The sequence below is a fragment of the Hemicordylus capensis genome, chromosome 4, assembly GCF_027244095.1.
Source record: "Hemicordylus capensis ecotype Gifberg chromosome 4, rHemCap1.1.pri, whole genome shotgun sequence".
NCBI classification, from domain to species: domain Eukaryota; kingdom Metazoa; phylum Chordata; class Lepidosauria; order Squamata; family Cordylidae; genus Hemicordylus; species Hemicordylus capensis.
Genome location: NC_069660.1, coordinates 306,773,866 through 306,792,544, shown reverse-complemented (window position 1 = coordinate 306,792,544; position 18,679 = coordinate 306,773,866). Strand labels below are relative to the sequence as shown.

Genomic DNA, 18,679 nt, shown 5'->3' with positions numbered 1-18,679 from the left:
GAAGCCTGGCTCTTCAATATACTGCAAAAATGAGGTGTCTGTTTAAAAAATCATCTATTGTGATGCTGGTTTTTTCAGTACATCATAATGACTCTTACTAGTACTGATAGCATTATGGTTGCTAACTCTGACTGAAGCTATTCCTGGATATCCCCCCCCCCCAATAGTTTACAATGTTTACAATATCAAAACATTAAAATATCCAGGATTGCATTCTATAGTCTGCTGTAAATTTATGCTGAATCCTTGTGATTTCAGGCCAGTCCTGGAGGCTAGGCAATCCTAGGTCAAATGGCTATCTTTTTAAAGCAAAGAGATCTGTGCCGTTGGCATGCCTCCCTAGTCCATAGGTGCTGCTTACCTTTTCATAGCAGTACCACCCAGTGTGCAGATCCAGGACGTTGCCCAAACCATGGTGCTCCTAAGGGATTCAGCTATTCTGACAGAGGATGGTGGGAGTTATAGCCCTACAACAACTGAGCACTCTTAGCCTAAGGAACAATCTCACATGATCTGAAACACGAAGGGGTGGTGAGTAGGAAGTGGTGCACTTGTGGGTTTGGGATTAAATTAGTAACTAATTAGTAAATTAGTTTTTGGAATGAAAATAATTGTAGAGTAACCATAAGCAAGTTATTTTCCCCAAAGTGATATAAGAAGGTTGCAGTAAAACTAGACTTATAAGTATCATGGTGCTGGATCAGATCAAGGTCCAGCTGGTTTAGTAGCCTGCTTCCAAGACAGCCAGCTGGATGCTTCTGGGAGAATAGAAGAAGAACCTTGGTGGATTAGGCTCAAGGCCTATCTAGCCCAGCAACTTGTTTCACACAATGGTCCACCAGATACCTCTGGGAAGCCCAGATCCATGATATGAAGGTATGCTTCCTCTCTTGCTGTTGCTCCCCTGTCCTCCATGCATTTGCCCGATGAGAGGCAGAGGCACTATTGGGCAAACGGGTTCAAAGAACCCGGGCCACCACCAATCAGGGGCCACAAGTGCAGCCCCAGACGCCGGGTAGGGGGAGCATTAATTTGGTCCAAAATAGGACTGCGTGGCCCTGTTTGGAGCTGAAATCACCCTGCGCTGCATTGGCAAAGCGGCCAGAGTGATTCTCCCTGCCTTAAAGGTCTCCTGGTCTCGCTGCCAACACAGCAGGGCTGATCAAGCTACCTCCCAAACGGGGCTGTGCAGCCCCGTTTAGGAGAGAGATCGGCCCGTGCTGCATTGGCAGTGTGGCCGGAATGACTCTCCCTTAGGGCAGCCCACGCTGCCCAACGCAGCACAGGCCAATCTCCCTTCGAAATGGGGCTTCACGGCCCCGTTTGGGAGGGAGACCACGTCCCCCGCGTCTGACGTCAGATGCAGGGGCGTGGCCTGGGGGCTGTGGCTGCAGCTGCACACAGCCCACCGCCAGCCTCTCTAGGCTGCTGTGCCCAACTAGGACTAAAATCCATCCAAGCTGGTAGTCATAACCACATCCTGTGGCAGTAAATTCTGTAGATTAATTATGCACTGGGAGAAAAAGTACTTCCTTTTGACAGTCCTAAATTTCCTAGCAATCATTCTCAGGGGATGACCCCTGGTTCTAGTGTTGTGAGAGAGAGAGGGAGAACTTCTCCAAACCATGGAGGCCCGCAATTAAGGTGTGAAGTCAACAGCCCTTCCCCACTGCGTACCCCTCAAATAACAATTATGACTTCCCTTCTAATTTTGATTAAGGAATAATCCTGCTTTAACTCTAATCTGCTTCAGTTCCAGATGGGCCTATACGGTGGCTGATTTACAATCCTGCTGCTTCACCTAAAAATACAGACAGTGAATGGTTAGCTCTTTTTTAGGCATACAATGAATGGGTGTTGAGAAGGCCTCACACAAAGATGGCAGCATCGAAATCGATGCCAAGATGCAAAGCTACCAAGGAAGGCTGACAGTAATTAGTTTAGGGAGTGAGGCTGAGCCACTCTCAATTTCTCAGTCAACAACTGAATTGCCTTTATTTCTGGCAGCCAAAGCCTTCTGGCATTTCAGCCCTAGACAGTGTGATTAAGAGGAGAAGTCTATAACCTATCCCTGATGTTTTCCTTAACATAGTGCTCAGCTTGATTAGGTCACTCTAATTATAAGTACTGCATCGGGGAGCTTACTGAGTATATCCCTTTCAAGAAGGATTTGGGCGGTTTCCATAGTCTAATGAACAAAAAGCAATAAATGGGAATGATTTTCCTTTCCCCCCCTATTTCACGGATCCCAAAGGCAGGAACTGTAGTTTCAGAGGCAGCAGGGCAGGCAGGGCATCTGCACTAGCTGATAAACTGCTCAGACTGGAGAACAAAGCCGGAAGCAGCAGTTCTATAAGCCTGCAGGGCCTCATCGGCTCCCTGGGTGACTTGGCTGATGAGCTGTAGAACAGCTTTCTGGCCATTATCGGATTGGTGATGCAAAGCTGTTCTACCAATAGCTTTCTCTGTCTGAAATCCGTTCCACATCTCCCATCATCCTCAGCCATGGCTTTTTAAAGGGAAAATTCAGAACTGCACGATGATGTGTGAGTGTAACTTGTGCACATTGTGTGCACTGCTACAACACAGACCTGTGTATGTTCCTTTTCTGTGCACAGAAAATTGTTGCCTAGACTTGCATTCCATGACATTTAGAAGCCCACATGGGGGGGGGGGCGGAAATCCTCAGATTTGAGAATTTGACAGCACTGTTGCAGAAGAGTGTTATATTCATTGGTGAAGAATCTGTGGAGAGCAGCATCTTTGCAGCGGGGAGGAGAAATGGGAGTGCTTGATCAGGGTTTGAGTTCTAGAGAGGCCTGGACTAGGGGTGTGCAAACAGGTTCAAATCTGAACCGGCTTGACGTTGGACATGCCCAGTTTGGGGGTTGGACATCGAGTCAGCCTTGAACCAAACCTGCCCCATTCAGCTCAAGATAAAGGTAGAACCTCCAGCCAGTCTGGGGGTTCTAGCTTTAAGTTAGAACCCTCAAACTCAAACCAGACTGGGGGTTGTTTGGGGATGTTCAGGTGTGCAGTAGACCAAACATGCCCATTCTGGTTCAAGTCCGGTTCAGACTTGAACTGAACTGGGCTTATTGGTTTCGTGCACACCCCTAGCCTTGACTACCCACTTGACTTTTCTAAAACTCTTCTTTACATCATCTAACTCAATGTAAGTTTTGCATTCCTTGAATTTTTGAAAAACACAAATGTGCAGTTGAAATGAATTTTTGTAGAGAGATGAACATTTTAGGTCTAGTTGCACATTAAAAAAAGCTGAAGGTTAAAAAAAAGCTGAAAGCTAGGGATGATAGGAATTGTAGTCCAACAACATCTAGAAACCCAAGGTTGGGAATCTGTGGTACAGAGGGTAATTGGAATGCCCAGTTCCAGCTCAGACTGAAATTGGGCATTCCAGCCTGAGCATCCCAATGCCTTCCAAACACTCCATTCTGCCTCAGTAACGAATGATTAAATAATAACTTGTTTGTTCTCTTCTCCTGGAATTACATGTTCTCTCCCTGTATCCAATGCAGATTAAAAAGATTATCAAGCAAACAATTTCACGCTGCCTTTTTCAATAGTGCAGAACTAATAAGGAATGTTAAGTGTCCTTTCCTGGCTAAAGTGCAGCATTTTATCACTGAGTATCCATGTAGCGTCATATCAAAAAGAATCATAATACATGCTCTTTTCATCTCAGTCAATGCTGTGTGAACTGTTGAAGTATTTAGCGATGCCTGCAGCATTTATCAATGTCACTCTCGCAATGAAACATCCATGCTGCAGATATGAAACCAAATGGGAAATTTCATCAAATGTGACAGCAATTAGAGTTTACATTGAATTCTGGATTTTTTTTGCTGGAATTACTGCCGAACCCTTGCTGCCAAAACTTATTTTCCAGCAATTTTGTTAAACTCAGTGAACAGCCCTCTCCCCAGAGGCCTTCAGATTAAAACGTAGTCCTTTGTGAACCATGGAACCACATGTGTTTGGACTCAAGTACATCGTCTTAACTGGGTTGTGGATCTTCCAGCTAGAAATATAGGTTGTTTTAGAATATTGCTTTTAAAAATTTAAATTGTTTTAAATTTATTGTTTTTTGTTTTTAACTAATGTTTTAATGTTTTAATCTTCTTGTAAACTGCCCAGAGACATGAGTTTTGGGCGGTATAAAAATACGTCAAATAAATAAATAAATAAATAAAATCTCAACTAAGTCATCTGCGGGATGCTTTTGTACAAGGGAAGGCATCCAGATGTTGGGTGCTTCTCATGACCAGCAGCTGCCAGGCAGGAGGAGTATCTAGCCAGGCTTCAAGTCCTGAGCCATTTTATGAGTGTGTGCTGTGTAAACCACTTTGGGAACTTTTCTTGGAAACTGATATATAAATATTTGTCGTATCTGTGTTAGGTGTATCAGATATTTGCATTTCTCTGCTCAGGGTTTAATAAAAACTATATTACCACTTCAAAAATTTGAACTACACTTGAAGACTGAAGACTGTCCAACTGGAAAACCATCCCCATCATCTCTAATAAAACGCTTGGTGTCCGTCTGTGGACGGACACCAAGCGTGCGTTCGTGCCTGGCCTGTTCTGGGCATGCGCGAAACGCATGCCCAGAACAGAGCAAGGCGGCCGCGAACACCAGCACCCGGCGGCCATGTTGGGGCCGGGAGAAGGAGAAGTGGAAGGAGAAGTGCGGTCGAGGCGGCGGCGAAGCTCCCTGCGGCGCAACCGCTCCCTGCGGCGGAACCGGCCCTGCCGCGGGGAAAGCCAGGGCCCGCCGCAGGGAGCGAATAAAAGGGAAAAGAGTCTTCTGGGCAGTGGGGAGGGGGGAGGGCAAGAGGGAGTGGGGGTGGGCCCGGAGCACTTACTAGCGCCAGTTATTTAACGGGCCTGAAAACACTAGTCAGGTAATAACTTAACAAATCAGGGGGGAAGTCTATGGTTGTCCTCCCCCTGATGAGCTCGTTTACTACATGCAGGGAGTTTTTGAACCGCTGTTTTCCACCTTATTTGTTATAATTTGTAGCATGGTTGGCTTTCAGTATCTAAGCTTGTAAGAAGAGCTTCTGTACTGCCTTTCTATACTGCCTTTAGTTCACTTTTCTTGAGCACTATTTTTTCTCTTTGTTTAGAACCAAAGAAAAAAGTCTTGGCCACTCGGCTTCTGTGTGTGTTTTTAAATGATTGACAACATTTTCTATGACAATTGATAATGTCTTGAGGCCCTGGAACAAGCCTTTGTATATCAGCCTTGCCAATTCTCAGCCTGGCATCTGTTAGCTTCCCTCTCACTTAATCTTTCACATCACGTCTCTCCCTAACTCTGACTGTGTCTGTATTTCCACCCTAAGTGAAATGAAAAACAGCAAAATCACATCAGCCTATTGTTTTCAATTTGTGGTCCTCTGTTCCCCCTTGGATCAAATCAGCCACAAAGAAAATGATTTTCTGAGAATCCTCCTTTCGACACTTTCACATTAACTGAGGGTCAGAGTTCATGCTGATTTGCTGGGTCGGGGGTGGGGGAGGTGATGCCTCAGAAATAGCCTATTTTGGTGAGTGATTCCCCCCATCCTGCCTGCATTGCATACAATAGAATCACTTGCTGAACAAAAAGGTCCATGCCATCTTTACAAGATTGCCTAGCTGCACTAAATCACAGGAATTTTTGGAAATCTGCACTTATGCGATTGCACAAAAATTCCCTGCAAAACGTATGAGGCATGCCATAAATTGTGCATTGTTGCACAAGCCCAGGGGTGTAACTATGATAGGGCAAGGGGAGAGAGTTGTCTGGGGGCCCACTACCTTGGGGGGGGGGGTCCCAGAGGCAAGTCACATGACTGACTCCCCCAGCCGCGCACCCGCCCAGGCTTCCTTCAGTTATATTCATCCTCCCAAATTGATGTGAGTGTTAAGACCTGGAGCTACCAGAACAGCATGTTTTTCTCTGGTACCATTAAATGACTTGCATTGTCCACAATTTACAAAACCTTTAAAAAAATAATTTAGGATGATGTTCTGTTGTGGCACATAGGTGTGTGTGTGTGTGTGTATGTTTTGTTTTTACTATGCTTTTTGTTACCACTATTCAGCTTCACTTAAGATTTCTTTACTTCATGAGCTGAGCTTCAGTGAGTGGGGGCCCCATTTTAAAATCTTGTCTCTGGGCCCACTCCAACCTTGCTACGCCCCTGCACAAGCCGAAACATGCTTGTGTTAGCACAACACTGACCTGGAATGCAAACTCACACCACAACAGCCTTGCACTAGCACACCATCTTTGCTCAAGCACAGCACTAGGATGTTGGCCATTATGTGTTGGGTGGGGAAAGTCCTATCCTATTGTCCATCAATTTCATTGGATGACCCTAAGGTCTTACTTGTATGGATTGCTTCTGGTATGCTATGAATCTCTAGGCATGCCATTGCCTGGCCAGAAATTCAACAGACAAATCTTTCCCCAGAGGCAGCAGTAAACCCTAACTGCTAGGTTAGACCAAGGTTTTATGGCATCTGACCATCCATGAGCTAATCAGAAGATTAGCTTCTGATCTCTGCAAAATAGATCTCTGATCCCTGCAAAATATAGTCGCCCCTAAGTACACAGATGTTGACCATTTGTGATTAGCATCTTTCTTAGAATACGGGGCCTGTTGCTAAAAGCAGTCATTAATGTGCATGAATGAGTTCAACATTTCAAGACAAACAATCTAATTTTGTTCTCCTGTGGACCTTTAGCACCCTGGAACTCTCCACCAGTATTTTCTGGAAGAATGACAGCAAGGCACAACAACGACAATCTATTGATCTGGCTCAGCTTTTTTTTTTGTTGCTAACCTACGACTGATTTTGCAAAAGTTAATTTTGTTTGGATATCTTATGAATTCACTTGGGCATCAAATATTCCTTGCTATTTCCCCATGGATGTTTGAATTCCTCCCAACTTCCATCATCACCTTTAGATCAGGCAATGACTCTAAATTATCTTTTGTCACAAAAACTCACTGAAGCAGGAAGAGAGAGCTAAATGGGCATCTGAACACTGCTCTGCAAAAGTGGAGCAAATAATTGAAGCCAATTGTTTCTGATCGAAAGCCAGACAGAAAGGTCGGAAGAATTAAGTATTAAATTGCTGCAGAAACAAATCTTGGAAGGAAACACAGTAGGGATGTGCAGAACTTGTTCAAAATGAACCAGGTTTGATTCAAACCAGCCTGATTCAACCAGTTCGAGCTCGAACCAGCTCCGCCAATGAGGGGACTGGTCTGATTTCAAAATGAACTGGGCCTGGTTCCGATCAACCCGGTTTGAATTGGCATAATTGGCTCAATTGCCTGGCTTGTAAAGAGGAATCCAGTAAGGATTCCCCTTTACTAGCAAAGAGCCAGTAAGGTGACCTCTCACCCACCCACCCCGAACCTATTTTTAGATTGGCTATCCCCCTTTGCTTGTAAAGGGGAATCCTTACCAGATTCCCCTTTACTAGCAGGGCAATCGAACTGGGTTGAACAGGGTCAAACCAGTTTGACCAGGTTCAATCTGGTTCTACTCGGTTCAACAGCTCGAAGAAAACCGCAGCCGGTTCTAATAACCAGCTCACAGACTGGGTGGCTTGGTTCAAATTTGAACTGAACTACCCATGGCAGTTCCGTGCACACACCCCCGCAAAAAAATACAGGGATTTCACCTATGTTTATATCATTTAAATAATAATATTTCACATTTAAACTGATGCTAATTTTTTTTCTCCTAGCACTTTTGGCAAATTCACAGTGTTGGAGGCCTTTTAAGGAGAAGAAACATTGATGCTCTCATGGAGGAATGTAAAAATATGGGAAATTTGGTCTGTTGGGGGGCGGGGGTTACCAGATGTGGCAGGATAGTGGTTCTCCAATGACATCATCTCTTCAGGTGACAGTTGAAGCAGTACTTCAGGTAGTTATCACCCCAAAGACAAGTTTTTCTGGTACAAACCAATTTGCCTACTCTCCTTTCACTATAAACAGTGCAGACTTGACTACTGCAATGCAACTTATGTGGGGTTGCCTTTGTATGTAGTCCGGAAACTGCAGTTAATCCAGAATGCAGCAGCCAGATTGGTCTCTGGGTCATCTCAGAGAGACCATATCACTCCGATCTTAAAAGATTAATACTGGCTGACGATAAGTTTCTGGGCAAAGTATAAGGTTTTGGTTATAACCTATAAAGTCCTAAACAGCTTGGTAGGGATGTGCAAAATGTTTCGGGTACAGAACAATCTGTACCCGAAACTGCCCATTTTGGGTGATTCATTGCCAAAATGAATCACCCTCTTGCCCTCCCAAAATGTTTTTGAGCCGAAACGAATCACCCCCATTTTGGCTCCAAGTTATTTGTAGTTTCAGCCTTCCATTTTGTGGCCAATAAAGTGCTTCTTCTTCCTCCTCCATTTTGAGTTCTGACATCTATTTGAATTTCCTACCTTTTTGCCTCCCATTGACTTCAATGCAAAAAGGTCAGATCTGATGTCTACTTGAATTTTGAGTCCCAGGGCCAAAAGAGTGGGGTGGGGTGGTAGTGCCTAATGTTTGAAAGGCTATCACCCAAATTACAGAGGGATTGGGCAAAGGGCTGATTTTTGGTGAATTGTTGAAGTTTATGGATCCTTAAGGTTTCCCCCCATAAGGTATAATGGAGGTGTATCACTTCACGTCGGGTGGAAAGGGGTGGACCAGAGAAGTGTGGAGTTGGTGGTAGTGCCCAAGGGGGGCAAGGAAGCTACCAGAATTTTTTCAAAGGATTTGGGCAGAGGGCTAATTTTTGGTGATTTGTTGAAGTTTACGCATCTTTAAGGTTTTTCCCTATAAGGTGTAATGGAGATTTCAGCAGCCCCATAACTGCACTTGTGGGGTGCTGGGGTGGCCCAGAGAGAGTGGTGGTGTTGTGCACATAGGGTGCCAACCCTAGAACAGGGTTCTGTTGTTTCTGAGGTGTTCTGAGTATAGATTCTCTGGTAGCAAATGAGATTTTCAATACAAACCATGAATCCACTCTCATTTGCTACCCGAGATAGTGCAATTTCCTGATCATGGACATGGAGGAAGACATGCTTAACACATTCATTTCTTCAGACAAATGCTTCTTTAACTGTGAAGAGTAGGGAGGGAGGGAGAGTGACAGGCTGAGGGTGGAACTTCTGCCCCCCTTTCAGCCTTGTAAGCAACTTCACTAGCAAGTTCACTCTCAGAACAGGGATTAAGTGATTATGGCTTACATACAGCAGCAGCAACAACAACAACAACATTCAGCCATCCCAGGTCCTTGAGAAGGACTCAATGTCTGGATAAAAACAAACCAGTCAATAACGAAAGGAGAGGAGAGCTGGTCTTGTGGTAGCAAGCATGACTTGTCCCCATAGCTAAGCAGGGTCTGCCCTGGTTGCATATGAATGGGAGACTTGATATGTGAGCACTGCAAGATATTCCCCTCAGGGGATGAAGCCGCTCTGGGAAGAGCAGAAGGTTTCAAGTTCCCTCCCTGGCAGCATCTCCAAGATAGGGCTGAGAGAGATCCCTGCCTGCAACCTTGGAGAAGCTGCAGCCAGTCTGAAGACAATACTGAGCTAGATAGACCAATGGTCTGACTCATCCTATGTATATGACAGCATCCTATGTAATAACACCTGTCTGACTGTGTAAACAAGAAATAATAATACACTTTATTTGTTAGCCACCCCATAACAAATTGTTCTCTGGGCAGCTTACAAAACAACATTAAAACTTGAGATTAAAAGCACACAACATACATTAAATCATAACTAACAAAAAGGGGGGGAGGGGGGTTCAAAATACAAAACAATTTAAAAGAAGTTTCTTTAAAAATCAGTTAAAATCCAATCAAAATTAAAAATGTTAAAAGTTAAAAATCTTGAGTGCACAAAAAGGTCTTTACCTGGTGTATAAAAGAACAAAGTGACAACAGCATGTAAGCCTGGGTGCCGCCAACAAAAAGGTCCTCTCCCTAGTAGCCACCTGCCTCACTTCATTTGGCAGGGGCACCTGGAGGAGGGCCTCCAAAGACCTTAAAATACAGCTAGGGACATATGGGGCAAGGCGTTCTCTCAGGTAACCCAGTTCTAAGCCATTTAAGGCTTTAAAAGTTAAAACCAGCACCTTGAATTGGGCCTGGAAATGGACTGGGAGACAGTGCAGTTGACGAAGCACTAACCAAGTACTGGAACAATATGCTCAAAACATCCAATCCCAGTTAATAATCTTGCATCCCTATTTTGTACCAGCTGCAGTTTCCGTACCGTTTTCAAAGGCAGTCCCACATACAACACATTAGGGATGTGCAAACAGGTTCGACGTCAAACGTGTTCAACGTCGAAACTGTTTGGTTTGACGGTTCGGGGTTGAACCGAACCATCCCGTTTGGTCCGACCCCGGACTGAACACCCCTTGACTGTTCTGGGGTTTGTGCACCTTTTGTTTGTTTGGTTGTTTTAATTTGAAAAAAATTGTGTGTGTCACTTACCCCCTTCAGGGGAGTTGTTGGACGTGGCACGTCGGGGTCCACAGAGGTTCCCCCTCCCCCCGCTGGCCTTCCTTGCAGCCCAAACTGGCTGTTTGGCCGGCTCTTTGACCAATTTGGGCCTTCCCCCTCCAGCACGGTGGCCATTTTGGAGGCTGCTGCACCTGCACAATTGGCGTCTGAGTTGCCTGGGTCACGCCTATTGCAGGTGTGGTGGCCTCCAAAATGGTCACCACGCCAGAGGAGGAAGGCCTGAACGGGTCGAGGAGCCTGCAGAATGGCCAGTTTGGGCTGCAAGGAAGGCTGATAGGGGGAGGGGGAACCTCCGCAGAACACCCCCCCGCCGCCGCTGCCTCCAACAACTCCCCTGAAGGGGGTAAGTGACACACACACACAATTTATTTTATTTTTAAAGGTCCATAAACACCCCCAGACTGAATGGAACTAGGGGGGGTTCGAAGGGGTGCCAGACCGAATTGGCCCGGTCTGGTTTGAGTCCAGTCCAGACTTGAACCGAACTGGGCCAGCCGGTTTTGTGCACATCCCTACAACACATTGCAGTCCATTGAGCAAACAGAGCATTAGTCAGGATGTCAAGTAGGAGAAATCCGATGCCAATAACAACTCCTGCTGGGTTCGGAGTTCAGTCAGGAAGCTGTGTATATTACCTTGTGAATAAATTGCTTACATTACCGACAATCCGTGAAACCGGCTGGATTCAAGAATCAACGTTCAACTGATAATCCAGGCTGCTTCACCTAGATCAACGGATGGAACAGCATGAGACGGCTAAGGTCTGAGATGGCCAAAAGGACCATCTTGGTGGGAAGGAGAATCAACTTAAGAATTCCTGGCATGTTCAGCAAATCTGATACTTATAAGCCATCAAACTTGGTTGCATACAGCCTCAAAGACACATGCATGATGAATAATAAAAACCAGCAGGCAGCTACTCATAAATATACAGCTACTTCATGGGAATACGGGGGGAGGGGAGCATAACCTCAGAATGAAAATCAGTGGGTGGGGGAATGGCACCACATGAGGAAATCACTTCTAATAAATGCTGTTAATGTTCAGGGGAGACCGAAGGTGGCTACATATTATGCAAGACACTAAAAAATTACCCTGTCCACCTCATAGTTCCAGATAACAGTGGGGAAGATGCAGAATTGAGTCATTTGACACAATATAAGTGGAGGAGAAATAAAGGGGGGGGGGGCTATTGCTGAGAAATGACATGTTGACAACATAATAAGAAGCTTTCCCGGATCCTGTTCATTTCAGATTGAGAAAAGTGCCAAATGTTAAAAGTGCATGTTAATTAGGAAGGCGGGAGCTTATTGTTCCGGCAAATAACAGTCAGGGCCCTGCAATGCCACTTCTGTTGGTTTAGAAGTCACTTTTATATACATGGAGTCAACATTCCCCATTGTGGATCCATGCTGGTGAAATCATGTGCATTTAGAAGAGAACTCTGTATCTATTGAGGAAACTCAGTCCAGCTGCTGCAATGATGGGGTGGCCTGCTATACATGTGAAGTGGAAGGGGGTGGGTTTTTTCCCTTCACATCAGTAGCTATGCCAAAGGAAAGATAAGGCCTGATTCATATTCATATTTTTGGCATGGCAACCCAGCCATGTGATTGTACCAGGACTGCAAATGCCCAGGCCAGGGTTGCAAAATTTGAGGCCCACAGACTTAAAGGCAGCTCACTATGCATGCAATGCAAACCAGCAAGTGCATGAGAAATCGCCTAGTTTTGGTGATGGTCTCTTGAGGAACTGGAGCCAGTCACTACAACTGTACCAAATTTGGTTCAAATTGGTTAGACAGTCCACGTTAGCTCACTTGCAGCGCCTGCCATCTTGAAGCGGGGTGGATGACATCATCACAAACTACGTTGTTGAGGTGTCCCTACAACACTAAACAATTTGGTCCATCTTGTTTCAGGCATTGTGAAGTTGATGGGACACACACACACACACACACACACACACACACACACACACACAATTGCCGGGTGATCTCATAAGTGTATTTTCCTTAAGGAAAATAGGCTAAAAATAGAAAGTGCATATTTTGTTCCCAATACAAAATGTACCCCAAACAAGAATGTACTTATTTATATCCCACCTTTCTTCCATGATAGAACCAAAGGTGGCACACAAGTGGTCTCCTATCTAGGTACTAACCAGATGCAGAACTCCACAGCTTGAGCATCATGTGTCTGAGAGCAGACCTTGGTACTACAAGGAGAACAGCTTTCAGTTGTACACAGACTAGGGACCTCTAGACTGGGCAGTCACAAGGAGCAACAATAATAATAAGCAGGATTATTCATATCAAAATTAGCTAGTTGTTGGGAATCTCTATGCTAATTAGGTTAGTGTTGTTGTTTTTTGTTTATATGTATTTGGTTATGAGTTGATGGTGAACATGGGTTCTCTCCTCCTGGTGGGAAGAGAGCTGGTCTTGGGGTAGCAATTCAGACATGAATTGCTAAATAGCCATTCATTGCTAAGTTACAATAGTTGCAAGTATGAATTGGCTTTGATAAGCAGGGTTTGTCAAAATGCTCACCGATACCAAACCCTCCGAAACATCCACCCAGCCTGCACTGCACCTGCCACAGGTGGAGGTCAGCCCAGATTGGCCTCAACTGCCCCCCCACCTCTGAAAAATTCAACACGCCCCTGCTGCAGGTCCACCAAATACAGGTCACAACCATTCACGGACAAATAGAGCCCAGCCAGCCAGAAAAGGTGCAGAGAGGAGTGCATTATACCTGGATGTGAAACAAAAACTGCCCCTCTTTGCAATCACATAGCTACCCATGCCTGCAGAATCTTCCTCTGTGCTCTTTCCACCCCCCTTCAAAATCTGAACATCCTTCCGAATCATGCGTTGAAACCTATCTGCCCCCACATATTACTACCCCAGGAATCCAGGCCCATGACTTGCTGAATCACGGAAAGGCAAGTTCGCTTAGTCAGATCATCTTCCCCTAAACAAGTTATCAAAACCCTGGGCGGGACAGTAACTGATATAACTCCCACAATGCCAGAAGCAGCTGGCAGCATAGCATCCCCTGTATCCCCATCAGCAAACTCATGCTCACTCCCCCAAACCAAGTTGGGTTCCTATCCGAGAAGGGGCTGGCTCAACCAGCAAACGCACACTCGCTTCCCAAACCAAGTTGGGTGCCTATCCGGGTGGTACTGGCTCATCCGCAGGTCCAGAAAACAATAGAGCCAAAACACACTCAGGAGCTGCTACTCCACTAGCACCTGCCAAGAAAATCAGGAGACATGAACACCCTGCAACAGACAGGAGACGGAAACTAGCACCAATCAATGGGAACTGCACAGAACTCTTATGTCCTGATGCCCTTGAAACAAACATTTGTGGAGCTGACTTAATCAAATGACAGTAGGGAGCCAGTGTTTCCAGGCAGAATTAACAGTACCCTTTGGGGGAATCTGCATCAACTGACCCTGGAGCAGGGAAGCCCTAGATATACTACAGGATAAATGCCTTTATTGTCTTGTTGGTCGCTGACTGTAATAAATATTGACTCATCTATACTACAGATATTGATCTTACTGCCTCTCTGAGGAAAATATGCAGCTGAAAATAACAAACAATTTAAACACAACTGTATGGCATCTCATTTGTGTATTAGACCCCCTGGATTTAATAATGGCCTTATTTAATCAAGCTGCCTGACTTACTTTGCAATTTTCTTGTTTCCTTGTCATTGCACAGGCAGACATTTCACTTCTCAGGACCCAGAGTTCTTCCACTCCGGCTGACTTGTCATCTAAATCTATCCCAAACTGTACTTATTTACAAATACCCATTTATGAAACTGGAAAAATAGTTGCCTCACTAGCAATCTCTCTCCATCACTCTCAGCCCCTTGTTTTTCCCATCAAGGATGGCTCGCAACTCCTTTGTGTAACCAAAAGATCCCTCCTGTCATGCCCTCTTCATACTAAGTAAGCCAGACATGCCAAATCTTCCTCTTTGAATTAACAGGAGACTTAGAATGCTTGTCCAAAACCAGCCAAAATGTAACTGCTCGCAGCATTTGCTTGCCTGCGTTATTTAAAATCCCCATAACTGATAGCTGTTAAGTAGCAATTCCAACCATGAGCCACACTTAAATTTCATAGGTTAGAGGTGGCCACCGATTTTCCCCAAGCATATTGTGCCTACCTTACTGGGGAATAATGAATCACCTGCTTGATATGCTGTGTATACCTGCCTAAAAACCCTCGGTAAACCATCAGTTATTATTTCTCAATTTGTACAGGAGTACAAATGAGCTCCATATTGATATACCATCTATATAATTAATTCTCCAGGATGGGACGCGTGGGGACATGGCAGAAAGGAGGCGATTGGCTGACAGAGGGGGAGGAGGCTATTGGCTGACAGAGTTTGCAAGCAGAAGCATCTGACTGGGCAATGGAGATTCCATATGCAGATAGGGAGAAGGAGCCTGTGAGAGCAGAAGCACCATGGTGACTGGGCAGTGGGGATTCCATATGCAGATAAGGAGGAGGAGCTTGTGATGGTTAAAGTCAGTTGGAATGCAACTATTTCTGGTCAGAAGATGTTCTTGATTGTAGAGGAGAGAAATCTATCTATAAATAAAAGGATAGCAGGCAGGGGTCTGCAAAGAGAGGGGTTGTGAGGGAGGAAAGAGCCCCTTCAGGAGAAGGAGGCTGTCGTTATGTTAATTAGATGAGGAAACAAGATGAACAAGATCTGTTAACTCAGGGAGGGAGGGAGGGAGGGAGGGAGGGGAAAAAAGAAACATGAAGGGAGGAGGAAGAGAGAGAGAAGGAAGGGCCCAAGCCTGTTGTCAGGGTCTGGCCAACTGCCAGGGAAGATCACAGGACAAAACGGAGCTGCTGCAACAGGATACGGCTTGGAAACTTGGCTGCATGCTGTCGACACGGAGGTTGACAAATGTTGCTTTTCAGCAGTGAGTAGAAAGCTGGTGATGTAATTTATAGTGCAAGCCGAGAGCTCCCAGTTGGCAGGAATTCAAGGCTTATCAGCCCTCTGCAAGAGGCGTTTGCTCCTCCTAATAGTCTCTAATTGAGTCCTGCACCTCGAAAGACGCCGCTGTTGTGGAGTCAGTGGAGGTTGATTGCATAGCTCCTCTTCGGATTGGTCCTTCACGATTTCTGCTGTCTCAGGTTGTTGTGCCTGCTCTGAATCGTTGGCTGTGGTAGATCCAGCTATTTCATGAACACTGACAGCCGGGCTCTGCCCCTCAGACACTCCTGCATCGGCTGGAAAGTTGACAGCTTCCCCTTCCTCCTCGCTGTCTGAGATAGAGGGCATGACACCTGTCAGCAGCCTGAGGGGAATGAGTGGCCATGGTGGTGGCAGCAGTGAGGAACCGCCTGGTCAGCCACTGCTGCTGCTCCTGTGGGGAGGAGCAGGAGCGGGGCTCAGGTGAGAGTGGGGAGGTCTCTGCGGATAGGGGGCTACAACATGGCCAATAGGTGGCAGCAATGCTGCAGCCACGACCACAAGGGGTGAGGAGGATGGAAGCAACAGGATGGAGCAGGAGGAGCAGCAGTGCAGCTCAGGTGAGGCTGGGAAGATCTCTGAGGTGAGGGGGGCTGTGGCAGGGGGTGAGGGGAGCAATCAAGTACTAGCACGCAGATGCTCTAGAGTGCACGAGAGTTCCAGTATTGAAGTGGAGAGAAATAATGGCGGCGGCCAGGAGGCAGAGGCGGAGGACCAGCTGGAAGAGGTGGGCGTACAGTGGGCGAAGCCCCACTGGCTGGGAAGCGGCGGCGGGAAGCAAGGCAAGGAGAAATAATGGCAGCGGCGAGGAGGTGGGCAGACAGCGGGCGGACAGTGGGCAAAGCCCCACCGGCTGGGACGAAGAAGCGAGAGGTAGCAGTGGGACAGCCTGGTGAGACAGGAGGTAGTGGGAGGTAGCAGTGAGACAGCCTGGTGAGACGGCATCAGCGGGCCCTGGCCCGGATGCATGGAGGGCCAGGTGGCGGGCCAGCCTGGCCCGGGGGGACAGCGGCCAGTCAGCCAGCCAGAACCCCGGGCATGCCGGCGTGGTGGCGGGTGGACGGCTGAGCCCAACTAGAGGCGCAAATGCTCTGCATCCGGGCTCACTAGTTACCAGAAAAGCAGATCCTTCAACCATGCTTAAAATGAATGATATAGGTTGACAAGAATAGCAGTTCTCCAAGTTCCAAGTTGATTCGGAGTCCAGCTTTCTGTCAGCCACCACCACCTACCATCTCACTCCTTGTTACATCCATACCCCCACCTCTTAACACTATTGCCCCAGTACTGTGTCATCAGCCAAATGAGTGAAACCGTGCAAAAATAATGATAATAGTAGCAATTGGAATTGATAACACTTCCAGAACTTACATTACTTTCAAAGCTCTTGTTCATGAGAAGAACCCAACATATACATTGTTGTGACAAAATCAAAACACTTCCAATGTTGTGAAAATATCCATTATTATTTTTTTGAATATATGCGAAAAAAGACCACAAAGGGTTTTTGATATACAGATCACTTAAACTTTAACTGCATAAATGCAATAAGTGTAAATAGTACATGGTAAACGTAGGTCCTGAACATCCAAATGATCAATTGGTACAGGAAAGTCTTGTTATTCATGAAAAAAAACTGCAAAAGTTCCAATTGCAGAAGTACAAGTGCATTAACTAGTCAGCAAGTCTGTACACAATTGTCTGTCTGAAGCAGAGCTGTCTTGTTCTTCATGAAAATAAACTGCAAAAGTTCCAATTGCAGAAATAACAATTACAATAGCTAGTGAGCAAATCTGTACAAAATTGTCTATCTGAGGCAGAGCTAGCAGAGCTGATGGGCGAACCCGGGAAATTCTCCAGCCCATTTTGAACATTCTTCATCAGAGCTGCAAAGCTTCTGGAAGTGTGAGCACAAGAACAGTTCCGCAGCTGATTACATCATCCAACAAACATCATAATGTCATCCAAAACCTCCCCTCTATATGCCCATTAACACATACCCATTTCCTCCGAAAGTATTTTTTGGAGAGCTCTATCCTCCTACATCTCACTTCGGGAAGACAAATCATTCAATGGCTAATCAGCTCATGGGGCTCTGTATTATATAGCCCACTAATTAAAGGCGTGGTGATTAGCATTATATAGCCCGCTACTTGAAGGTGTGGTGATTAGCAGGGAGTATCACTTTAATCACACTGAGTGGTTAATTCCATAAACAAAACAGCTGCGGTCTGTTATTCATAGAGTAAATCATTCACATTGTCGGCACACTTATGCTGATACTATAGTCAACACAATACATCAATCTGTTGTTAACTCTTACTTTAGAAGAACAAATGCCTGTAACAATAATTATTGACCTGCTAGTAACTCTTATTTTAAAAGACCAAGTACATGTAACAGTAGTTGTTAACATTCTCAATGGAATGTAATATCGAAACAGCATTGCTGTTGGTTCTTACTTTAAAAAAGCAGCTATAATTACTGCTTGTTGACATTCCTAACATGATGCATTGACCAATAACATACTGTAGTCAATCTGCAATAATCTACTGTTAGTTCTCACTTTAAAAATAACCATCTATGAACGCATTTGTTAACATTCCCAGAAAAATTCAATAATCAACAGCTTATACTGGCATAAGGACTATAGTTCCCAAATTCATATATCAGAATAAAGTGTGCCCACTTTTATAAAACAAAATGGTGTGTAACACTCTCATTTTACGTATGTTACAGTATGTCTACTTTATCAGTCATCAACAATGACCTTGAACATAATGCTTGGCTCACAAAAACCATGAAACTTGCCAGTTAATAGTAACATAATTCTGAAATGTTACAGACTGTAATAATCAGTCTGATATATGTCACAAAAAATATTGTCACCACCTCTTAACACTATTGCCCCAGTACTGTGTCATGGCATTCGCTAAATAATCCTTTCCCTCGGATTATTTACACCATTTCATCTATGCCAGCAAACTGTTGTCAAGCCTCCCAATTAGGAGAACCAACAAACCAGAATAAAACCCTTGTTTGTTCAAACCAGATTTGGACAATGAATTGGTACCACAATTTACTGGCTTGGGT

General features: G+C 45.3%; 1 long non-coding RNA gene across 1 annotated transcript in view; it reads right to left on the bottom strand.

The window, feature by feature from the left end:
• The window catches only part of LOC128322804 (uncharacterized), an 87,646-nt gene extending 69,819 nt beyond the window's left edge, over positions 1-17,827 (bottom strand). The window contains exon 1 of the long non-coding RNA XR_008306006.1: positions 17,587-17,827. This is a non-coding gene — a long non-coding RNA (uncharacterized LOC128322804). The remainder of the gene's footprint in view (positions 1-17,586) is intronic.
• Between the last annotated feature and the right edge of the window lie 852 nt (positions 17,828-18,679).